General features: G+C 34.2%; 1 long non-coding RNA gene across 4 annotated transcripts; it reads right to left on the bottom strand.

Moving 5' to 3' along the window:
* Positions 1-662: 662 nt before the first annotated feature.
* LOC139782849 (uncharacterized) lies at positions 663-7349 on the bottom strand. 4 transcript variants are annotated; one of them, XR_011721021.1, is made up of 5 exons: positions 4500-7349; positions 3812-4419; positions 3314-3600; positions 3012-3229; positions 663-2349 (listed from the first exon to the last, which is right to left on the bottom strand). It is a non-coding gene; the product is annotated as an uncharacterized lncRNA (long non-coding RNA). The 4 variants fall into 4 exon arrangements; XR_011721019.1 differs by having other exon boundaries at positions 3812-3934; positions 4140-5260; XR_011721020.1 differs by having other exon boundaries at positions 4140-5260.
* Between the last annotated feature and the right edge of the window lie 5189 nt (positions 7350-12538).

Consider the following 12538-nt stretch of genomic DNA (forward strand, 5'->3'; position numbering starts at 1 on the left):
TTCCTTATAAAAAAAGAAAAAGTGGAACGGAATAATAACGGAATCATTTTGATTGGTTAGCCTTGTAATACTTGTTTTAGTTCTACAGGGCTAAATCAAAATAATTCTACTATTATTTCATTCTGCTATTTCTTTCCTTGAAAATCCAGCCTCATGTTCACAGAGCTATTTGGCCGGGTTTACAATGGATGTCGTAAGTCGTAATATATATATATATATATATATACCTATATATACCTACATATATATATATATATATATATATATATATATATATATATATATATATTAGAGTAGTCCTTATTTACTGGACAAAATATATATATATACATGCAAAAATAATCGCGTTCAATGTTTTTCCTGAATAAAGAAAGATCATTACAATTTGTGTCGTACAAATGTTTTCTTTAATTAATATAACACTCTTTTACTAACATGCAAGTTTTATTTATTAAATTAATTAGATTTAATCAAATAGAATGTAAAATTAAACAAGTTTAATTGAAAAAATTCAATCTAACTACTTGAGTATACCCCCGCGTGTATAATTATTAAGTGAGCAAGGGAGGCAGAGGGAAGAGATACTATTTCTACAATTTTACAAAAAAATAAAATGTGTCACATTATTTATATTAAGAGAAAGGTTTATCGTACCAATTGCGTTTATGTACAGAAATGTTTTATTCTTAAATTATGCACAAATTACAATCAATACAAATGTATCTGAAACAAGCAGGTTGAGGGATATCTCAATTTTTTGGCTGCTATACGAATATTCAGATAAAATGACAGCTGTTTTGTTAGGTGTCGATATATTGCATCAACCGCCATGTGTTTTTGCAAAATTCATAAAACACGTCTGATTATAGTTGTTGTCATATCCGAAGAAACAACTGTTTTAAATTGATAACTGATTTTTAATAAATGTTGATAATCAATTTAAAACAATTGGTCATATCTATTTTATAACTTAGTATAGTAAAGCTAGTTTATTTGTTCAGATATCCACATTTCGACTGAGTAGTATTATAGTAATAAAGGTATGCGCTAAGTCTGCACTTTAGCTAGATATCATAAAACATGTATCATTCTTTCTCTCTAGCACATCATACATTGGTATTACTAAGTATACGTTTACTTTCTTTTTAAATCACGCGAAACAATGCAGAAAAAAACTCGATATCGAATCCTAAAGTTTAGAAGAATGTTAGAATTGAACAAGTCATTTTCGCCATCATCATGATGCTATTAATTAACACAGCTTTGAAACGTAAAAATCTAGTGTTGTTAAATAACTCTAATAATCATAAATCAAAAACTCAATTTTCTCATGTAAATAGAAAGGAACATTATTGAGAATACCTTTGAACCAGAATTTCTTGGAGATTGCAGCTACCATTGTTACGATTAAATAACAACGAAAATCCATTTTCCTTGTACCGCATCGAGTTGCATCTTAGTTATATCGCATTCGTTTTTCGATTTTTATAATCATCTCCGATAGCGCATATCAAAGTAATCCACGAGATTATCGGATCGAGTAATAAAGTGATAAAGTATCAAAGCAACAATATACATATTTTACCTCAATACGGAACATTCGTGAAAAGTATGTTGAATAATTTGCCTATCGGATTAAAACTCTATTAAGCTAAATTAAATAAACTCGATATCAGAACGATATCAGAACATCACACTGCAAATACCAAATTATATATATTGTGTAAGTACTGAGCGACATATCTAGATAAAAAACCTATCCAGAGCGATAATTGTATGAGCCGCGCGTTATCTAGCCTAATATTAGATCGTTAAACGTTAATGAGTAACCAAGGTATACCATACGGTACATCCAAGCACTGCCACGTAAGTTAGGAGCTTGGTACAAAAATGAGGCACAGTTTCACAATCGGGGAATTCTCTACCAAATGCTACTCCTCTATCTCCCAATGAATGTATCCGTATATCAAACATGACATTGTAATTACCATCATTAAACTAAACCATGCATAAATATTAATATTGTGCCCTTAAATTTGTTTAAGGAGAATGACGATTACTTAAACAATTGCCGTATTCTTATGTCGGTAGCAAACAGTCTTAACAACGAGCGTAGACTAATCATGCCGCGTTCCATAATCGTGTAGTCCTTGCGTCGGTATGCATCATGTTACATGCTGGGAGTTAACAACTCTCATCAGGTATAACATAGCAACGTTATTAGCAATTGACGATTAGCGACAACGCAACGTAGTTGCTCAGCCACTGTACCATTAACCAGAGCTTCTTTAGGCTTATTGCTCTGCTGCATACGAGGAGGATGAGACCGATGTTCTCTTTGGCCTTTCCCTGCAAATTATTGTTAAACATGAATTCCTTACAATAATAATGTAGATATTTACATTATTTTGTCGTAATTATTTAAGATACGTTTGGTTTCTCCCACTGGAACCGAAGATGTATAATGTATGTAGCGTAAACTATAAAGCGTCAATAATGAAAATCTATAGTGTACATCACGTTAACAATAGATTCCCACTTTCCAGCGGGAGAAATCGAACGCAAGATTAGTAATTACGATATGCATTTTTTTATACATAAGATAGCAAAATAGAACATGTATAAACAAAATTATAAAATTATCTTATTATTTTTGAAAGAATACATAATAAAATCGAAAATTAACTCGTAGAAATTAAATCGATAAAGATACAACAGTAAAATCGCATAATCAGGTCGCATTTCTAATCAGTATTAACACAAAGTATAGACACATTTTAAATTATACTTTATCAACCAATGTGTACTAAATTAAGTGCACATAATACAATTGAACAAAACATTGAAAAATTGAATATTTTCTTATTAACTTGTTTAAACTTTTAAAATATGTATAACCCTTTACCATTTTATAATCTTTATAATAACTGAATATTAATTAATCAAAAAGAAGACGTAAATGAGTGTAGACTTTGTTTAATTTTATCGTAAGTTTGTAACATGATACATACCGACAGAAAGTTTTTTCAATACCGCACCAATATTAATTTCTGCGTCCTTGGCAAACATCTTCAGTTTCTCGAAGGGAATAGCCACGCCGCCTTTATCGGTTTCCCACTTTCCTTTGCCATCATCTTCGTCACGTTTCTTTTCTCGTTCTTTTTCTTTGCGTTCTTTACGTTGCTCCTTCCTCTTCACTTTATCATCGTCCTCCTCCTAGGCTAAAGCCCTATGTAAAAAAAATTATGGTGTCATATAATATATTATGCTTCATGTTATCGGCGTTTTAAATATACAATATTTCGCGTCTTACCTGTTATCAGAGCGGCGAGACCTTTAGCGTAAAATCGACAATGCATCGCCCCCAAGCATCCATACATGGAATGTATTGCTTGCCATAATAGACAATAGTGACGAAAATGCTGGCCAATTTAATGCGTTTTTCAGATTGTGTAAAGTCAATCTTCAATATCCTCAAATACTGTATATGCTTATATGTATAACGTATGCATTATTCTTTCTGCAGCGTTCAAAGCATCTGGATTTTCTAAGAAAAGGACAAAACTTCCCTCTTTCTCTGTTTTTAAAATTATGTAATTACTGCAATGAGAAAAGGTTAATTGAGTTAAAAATTACTTCATAGAATTTACTGCATTTCAGTATCCATTGCTCGTATTAAAATCTAAAGTGTATGTAAGAATAATTATATATTTTCAGTACAAAAAATGAATATCAAACACAGTCATACTTAACCTTATAATCTAATGTCATATGTAAATTGATGTAAATAATAATATGTATACTGCTTTACCTCAACCTTTCGAGAGAAATGAAACTTCTACCCACTCTCTTTTTCTTCTTATTACTGAACTTACTCAATATTACATCTGTACTATGTAAGAATTGTCTCGTTAGCTAAACGTGATACAATATACTGCAAAATAACATAAAAATTATTATTTACACCTACTTACATATGAAATATAAGATTGCAAGATTAAATGTGGCTATGTTTCAATAATTATTATCCATATTAAAATCTATAATTACTATTACGTGTACTTTAGATATTTAATAAAAGCAATAAATATTGAAACATAGCATATATGAAGCAAATATACCTTTCGTTACCAACTTACCTAATAAACGAAGTTTTCGATGCAACGTTAAAGGCACTTTACTCTTCAAAGAAAAAACCAAACTCTCTCTCTCTCTCTCTCTCTCTCTCTCTCTCTCTCTCTCTCTCTCTCTCTCTCTCTCTCTCTCTCTCTCTCTCTCTCTCTCTCTCAAATTCTCAAGCAACGCGATACCTAGCATCGCAATGCTAAGACAATAAAAGTTTAATAGGACCTCTCTCTCTCTCTCTCTCTCTCTCTCTCTCTCTCCCTCTCCCGCTGGTTAAACGGAACATATTACACACTGCAACATATATATATAATATAAAAAGACAAATAGACAATAGACAATTTAGAACCACATTAACCTCACTCGACACGAACCGTGACAGTTCGCACTATCGCATCGCACTAAATCGCAATATTAGCGTCATTCGTACTAACTGATGATATCGATACACGTTTTACCTTCTTACACCGATCTCACGCATTATCTTTCACACCACATTAATAATAAACAATAAATTTGAAAACTATCACTACTAATCTCACATGACACGAACTATCATTCCGTCACAACATATTATTCAATCTCGCCGCAATCTCGATCGCCCGGCTTCGACCGGCCAATCACCGGCACGGAAAAGCGGCAACACTACGTGCGAGATATTCGACTCCAAACAACAACTTCTCGCGTCTCCATGACTTTTTTATTATAGACTAGCACGCAGCGCGCGCTAACGCGCGCGCTTTCACGTCCAAACTTTTTCCGTTCCATTCACCTTAAAACACTCGTCCCACATCACCATTTCTCTCCGTTAAAATGTATTCCCTTTCTCATCCACTGTGCCAATGTCCATTCGCCACCACTTGTTTCTTTTTTTCTCTCCGCTCACTTCACACATCTGTCTCTCCCATATTTTGTTTTCTTCTTTCTTTTTACTTCTCGCATAAGACTTATCACACTTCGCTTCCTCGGCTCTTATTTTTCTTTTTTTTTCTTACACTTCACATTTGTTATCCCCTCTGCTTTTACTTCTCCCATTCTTCCTTTTTCTTCACTAATTATCTCTTCTTCCATTTTTTCAATATTTCCACCACTACCTCTAATTTTCTTTATTTTTTATTTTATTTATTGAAAGATAATCTATCACATACTCGTTCTTTGTTATTAATTTTCTTATTTTTTTCTTTATTTATCGAAAGATAATCTATTACATATTCGTCTTTCTTTCCCATATTTCTTTTTTCCACCTTACTCTTCACATTCTTTATCCCACTATACCTCCTTTGCTTTTCCTTCTCCCGCTCTCCCTTTTTCTTCACTATCTCTTCTTCCATTCTTTATTTAATCTTTTCTACCGCCATCCTTTTTTTTATTTTTACTATCTCTAATATTTTGTTTTTATTTATATTTATCTATTTATTTATTTATTTACTTATTCTTCTTTATTTCTTTGTTTTTCTTTATTTCTTTATTTATCGAACTCGCCGACATCTTAATGAACCAACCACTCTCGCGCGGAAAAGTGATAGTATAATAATACATATCGACAGCGCGATACATATCGACTCAAGACACATCTACTTCTCGATCAAAATTAATTTTTTTAAGTTTTATTTCTTTTCTTCTTCTTTTCTTTATTTTATAAAACCTTGATTGTAAAAAAAATGTAACAATTGTACACAACAAATAAATTTCTTTATAATTTTATTATAGTTATAATTATATTATTATTGAAATAATTATAAATTATAGCATTAATTATACATATTATTACTTAAAAATTAAATTTCATGATCCCTTTTAGCACATTAAATTAAGAAAACTTAGAAAAAATACAGTTAATATCAATTTTTTTAAAGTTACATTAATTCTTTCTACATTTTTCATTTATATTATAAATAAAGTTGTGAATGACGTAAATATTATAAATAATTTATTTAAAAAATGGAAGTATTAATTACGAAAAACCATCGATACGTGTTGCGAAATTAATATATTTCAAAAGTGTACTCTGACGAAACGTGAAGCTTTTATAATATATATGTATATAAATGAGTTCATGATCGCCATTGGTGGACCTTATCATTATTAAAGCTACAACTCATCTATCGTAACGCTTTGATCGTGGTCGTAAGCAATGAAGCCGTCGTATATAAACCGTATATCTATGTATAATATATCTATAAACACATTTTTTTTCACACGTCGAGAAAGCTGACAAGTTACGTAAAGAGTTCAAGCTGAATCAACTCATACGATGAGCTTACGATAGCGATTACGATGAGCGTTACGATCGCTTACGGTGAACATTACGATAGATGTAGTTGTAGCTTAAGACTTAATTGTTACACATTACTTTTCCAGTACAGTGGAACAACTAATACAACAATGATCATATCTAGTACAATATTTTATATATACAATATAATAAAAAAAAATGGTACAAATTAGAAATTAGCATATTGCTTAATCAACATTTAAAGACACACACAAAGTTCCTCTTATTGTATTTTATTTAATGCAATTACTATTTATTATTTTAGATTCCTCATAGAGGAAGCTTATGTGTGTGCGTCTTTAAATGTTGATTAAGCAATGTGCTAATTTCTAATTTCCTCTCTTTGAAATGATGAGGAAGCAACGTGCAAATTTCTAATTTGCACCATTTTTTTTAATTAAAAATTTATCTGTCGGAAAATAGAAAAGAACGTTCTTTGAACATTTACTAATGAAAGATTATCGTATAGTATCAATACACTGTAATTTTCTAATTATATTTAATTTAGTCTTTTCTACCCCTATTTCAAATATAATTCATTAAGAGAGATTTGGTTTATTACTTCATGAGATACAGATGTTTAAATATCAGAGAATGCGTACAAACATAAAAACTTTACAAAATTAGATCTAATCAACCAAATCTTAATGAGTTATATATGAAATAGGGGTAGAAAAGACTGAAAATTTTAATGGAATTTGAAACAGACCAATATCTCAAAATTTGCGGAAGTTACAGCGAAAATAAACATTTCTCAAAAAATTCAAAAAAAATTTTTAAATACATGATATTCTATTATTAAAAAAAAAATTTATCTCGATATTTTAAAATTTGCGGAAGTTACAGCAACCATCGTTTAAACCTATCGTTAAAAAAAATTCATCATATCATATTATTATGCTGATGAGGACCTAATTTACTTATATAATTAAAGACGTAAAAACCCATACTTCATAAATTTATTGATTTTTATATATAAAATCTGCTAAAAACGAATCATTCAAAAGCAATTATTAAAAATAAAATTTACCCAATTTCTTTTACTAATTGTACAGTTTAAATAATAGTGAATATATTATTGATAATATTAGATCATTTTACATGTTTGTAACGTCCTAAAACTATTTAATTAAATTTTTCTTTGTTTTTATTTTTCTCATAATGCAGTTTTATATTTAAATATAAAATTGAGATGCAACGTAAACTGGCATTCTTATTGATAAAACAGATTATAAGGTAGTAAAAATCAAATCGAATAGAATAAAAAACACAGCATAAGATCTTGCTGCGAAATTATGAGATAAATACTGGCATGCTGTCGGCATACTGCCAACATTTTGCTATGTGGGGTAAAGCAATTGTCAAGACACACACAGTAACAGACTACGAAGGTAGAAAATGAAAGGTTTCGAGTTTAAATCCTGATCGGCTCTGTTAATTTTTCCGTTTACCCCTCTCGCTATCCAAAATTTCCTTCCGTATCTTTCCTCCACCCTCACTACACTCTTTGTTTTCTCGTATATTTCCATGATCCTCTTTCCCAACCTTTCACTCACCCATGGTTTTTTCAGACATCTTCCCAAAACCCTCCTGTCCACTGAATCAAATGCTGCCCTTAGATCGACAAAAGCAGCCACTACCTTCTTTTTCCTCTTTAATCGCTTCCCTATCGCATAATTCAGTGTGTAAAGGTTGTCCACCACTCCTCTCCTCTTCCTAAACCCTGCTTGGCTTTCTGGAATCATCCCCTTCTCCACCATCTCTTCCCTCAACCTATTTGCTAATATCGACGCGTACACTTTGTACGCCGTCGGCATCAGCGTAATCCCTCTATGCTCACTCACCTCTTTTGCCCCTCTTTTTCGCTATCGGAACGACTACTCCGTCCTTCCACGCCTCTGGAAAACCCTCTCCTTTCCATACTCTCCTGCATACTTCCCATAACGCCTTTCTTAAACCACTTCCCCCATAACTCCACACTTCATTTCCTATCTCGTCCTCTCCCGCCGCTTTACCTTTTTTCAGCCCTTTCAGCACTCTCTCTACTTCCTCCCATCCTATCTCCTTCTCTTTCTCCACTTCCCCCTCCGCCCCTTACTCTCCCTCCTCTCCTTCTCCAAGCCTTCGCTTGTATTCCGTTCCTTCTAACATCACCCTAAAGTATTTATCCCACTCCTCTATTGTTATCTCCTTATTAATTTCTACCCTTCTTCTCCTTTCCTTGTTTATTACTTCCCACACCTGCTTCTCTGTTCTCGCCTCTCTTGCCTCTTTCAGCAGATTTCCCTTTTTTCTTCCTTTTTCCTCACACATTTCCTTATACTCCTTCTTTCTTCTCTTATGATCTTCTTTGTGTTTTCTCCCTCTTTTCCAGTCTCTTAATAACTTTTCTACCTCCTCCCTCTTCTTCCTACAGTCCCCATCCCACCATACTCCCTTTCCTTCTGCCCCTCTTTTTACTCTTCTCACCCTTACTTCCATCTTAATTCTTTTTGTCAACTTTTCGACCTCTTTATCTATTGCCCCCCTACTTATTTCTACCTCCTCCGTCCTTCTTCTAAACTCCTCTCTTGCCTCTTTCGACCAGTCCGTCTTTTAAACCCACCTCTCTCCCTCCGCTATTGTCCCTCTCCTCTCACCAACCCCCCCCCTTTGTCCACCCGTACTGCTACTGATTGGTGATCCGAATCTACCTCACACCCCATCTCCAATCTTGTCACTCTTTCCCAAGCTTTTCTAACTCCTATTGCGTAATTGATCACTGTTTCCCCCCTTCCTCCTGTAAAAGTCACCTCCCCCTCCTCATCTCCCTCCTTTGCTCCGTTCATAATTTCCCATCCTTCCTCTTCCATCCATCTAATCAGCCCTTCCCCCTACCTATTTATCATTTTATCTTTTGATTTTCTTTCAACAACTCCCTCTTCTCCATCCTCTAGCGCTCCTTTCTCCCCTGTTCTCGCATTGAAATCGCCCCCCAATATCCATCTCTCCTCTCTCCCTTCCCCCTCTTTTACCGATTTTATCTTACCCATCATCTTATCCAAGTTGCCGCTTACGTAAACTGTTGCCAATCTCCATTTCTCCTTCTTCCATCTTACTTCTCTAATCATTGAACTCTCCTTCTCCACCCATTCTTCTTCCTCTTCTAACCCTTTTCTGACTTCCATCATTATTCCACCTATTGCTCTTCCTTTTCTTCCAACTCTTTCTTTCCTTGCACCCTGTATACTCCAGTTGAACTCCTTTGGCACCCTATTCTTCATTTTCTCCCATTCCTCCTGTTCCAGCCACGTCTCCACCAACCTCACGATATTCCACTCTTTTATCCTTTCCCAAAACCCTTCTTGTTTTTCCTTCACTCCCGCTACATTCCAAAAGCCTATCTTTAGGCTTCCTTCCTGTTCTTTCCCCTCCTCCTCCTTTCTCCTGCATTCCTTTCTTCCCCCTTTCCCCATTCTCCCCTACTTTACCTCTTTTTCACTTCTTTTTCCTCATCCCAACTCCACCACTTCCCCTCTATCCAAATCTTTCCGTACTTTACCCAAGCTCTTCTCCTATTCCTTCTCTCCTTCTCAGCTATCCTCTACAGGCTCCATTACATTTTTCTTTCCTTCAAGGTCATGTCATCCTCTATTCTTTCCATCCTTCCTTTCAACACATTCTTCCTCTGCATTACCTCTCTTTTTCTTTCTCTATCTTTTAACCTAATTAAAACCATTTTCTTCTCTTTCTTCGTCTTACTTCCTATCTCTTTTACCTCCTCTATTTCTCCCTCCACCCCCATATCTAGCCATATCTTCTCTACCGCTTCTTTTAGCATTCCCTCTTCCACCTCCACCCCTTTTACTACTATATTGTTTCTCCTTCTGTCTCTCTCTTCTAACTCTCCCCACCTTTCTAGCTCTCTTACTTTCACTTCCATTGCTTTATCTCTTTTTCCTATCTCTTACTTTCCTTCCTCTTTCACTTCTCCCTGCCCTTCCTTCCTTCCATCTTTTTCCTTCTCTATACTCTCCAGTCTTTCTTTCAACTCTTCTATCTCCTTCTTCAATTCCTCCCTTTCCTTCTGCCATTTCACCTTTCTTTCTTCCACATCCGCCCTCATCTTCTTAATCTCATTTTTTATCATTTCTTTCTCTTTCTTGCTTTCTACCTTCTACCCTCTCTTTCTGTTCTTTCTTTAATTTCCGTATTTCCTCCATCATTTTACTCATTATCCTTATCATCTGTTCTTTACCCTCTGGCGATCTCACCATTTTCCTACTCCTTTTAAACGCCTTTTCCTTTTCTCCTCTTCCCCCTTCCTCTCCTTTTCTTTTAAAATAATTATCCATATCCGCTTTATCCTTTCCCTCAATTTCCTTTTTCATCCCCTCTACTCTCCTTTTTATCCCCTGCCTTCCTCTCACCTTCTTTATTCTATCGTCTCCTTTTCTCGCTATCTCGCTTCAAATCTACCGCCGCCCTACTCCTTCCCTTCTCTCTCCGAGATGTCACTACCTGTTCTCTCAGCCTTTCTTACTCTTCACCCGCGATGTCACCACCTCTCAACCGCCTGCCAAACTTCACTTTTTCTCTAAGGTGTCCCTAACCTCTTTCTGACCACACACCGTTACTAACTAACATCTCCTCTTCTACCCTTCCTTGCTTCTCGCCACCACTTCCACCGCCTTCGCCACCTCTCCCTTCCCTCCACCACTACTCTCCTCTCTGCTACTACTCCTAATCTCACTCTATGCTTTATTTTTCGCTCTCTATCGCGCTTGCTAACCACCCGCTTCCACCGCCTCCTACACCAAAAGTCCCTCTCCCTCTCTTATTAATTAATCACATATTATTTTATTTTTCAGACTCCCTTGTACTTTTTCAATCTTTTTCATTCTTACTCATTCTCTCTCATTTTATCTCATTTTGTTTTATTTAATTTGTTTGATTCACTCTCAATTACGTTCTTTCCATCACTATCTTTATGTAGTCTCCTTCCACTGTCTTTGTATAGTTTCCTTCTTTCTCATCTATTCTGCATCATTTTTCTAATTTTATTGCATTTTACTGCTTTACCTTCTCTCATTCTTTTTTATTCTTATTTGTTCTCACTCATAATGCTTTATTTTCGCTCATTGTCTTCTCTTTATTTCTCCCATTCTTTTTTATCTTCTCTGATTCTCTCTGATTTTTGTTCATGTCCTATTATTCAATTTTATTCTCATCTATTCTCTTAAATTCATATCCTGTCGTCCTAATTCTGTCTCTTTTCGCATTTTGCAGCCATTTTTTCTTATTCTCACTAATTCTCTCTCTCTCTCTCTCGCTCTCCCTCTCTCCCTTCTCTCTCCCTCTCCCCCTCTACCCTTCCTCCCTTTCTTCCTCCCTCTCTTTCTTGCTATCCCCCCCCTCTCTCTCTCTCTTTCCCCCTCTTCCTCTTCCTCTCTCTCCTTTTTTCTGCCTCTTGGCTCTCCTCTTTCCTTTTTTTTATTTTTTCTTCCTTCTATTTTTTTTAACTTTATGATATCTTAATCATAAAGAATAAAAGAATCATATATTACATAAAACACGCTGTAGCTATCTTCATCGTTGATGTGATCATGATTTATAGCATCAGTTATATCAATTATTGTTTAAAAATTTAAAGAAAAAAAAATTTGCTTTTTCTTGTCACGCAATGACTCAACGTAAATTTTTTTTTAAATAGGACGGACTTTAAAAAAAGCTCTAAAAAGAATAAAAAATGAAAAAAATTAACAAATAAAGAAGCTTTCAAAAGTATGAAATAATACTTTTAAGAATTTCTTTTAATTTTTTGAAGTCGGCGCCAAATTAATGATAATTTTAATAGCGTTTTTCATTGGCAGAATTAGTGCGCACTTACAAGTACGCTCCAGTTCTGCCAAAGAAAAACGCTATAAGTATTCTTTTCAATTTTTTGAAGTCGACGTCAAATTGATTTAGTAATTATTAATTTGGCGCCGACTTCAAAAAATTGAAAAAAAAAAAACTTAAGAATATTATTAATTTGGCGCCGACTTTAAAACATTGAAAGAAATTCTTAAAAGTATTATTTCATACCTTTTAAATCTTCTTTATTTTTTAATTTTTTTATTCTTTTTAGAGTTTTTTTGAAAAATCGGTTTTATTAAA

Source organism: Temnothorax nylanderi, unplaced genomic scaffold, assembly GCF_030848795.1.
Source record: "Temnothorax nylanderi isolate EJ_2023f unplaced genomic scaffold, tnyl_v1.0 TNYL_tig0445_pilon, whole genome shotgun sequence".
NCBI lineage: Eukaryota > Metazoa > Arthropoda > Insecta > Hymenoptera > Formicidae > Temnothorax > Temnothorax nylanderi.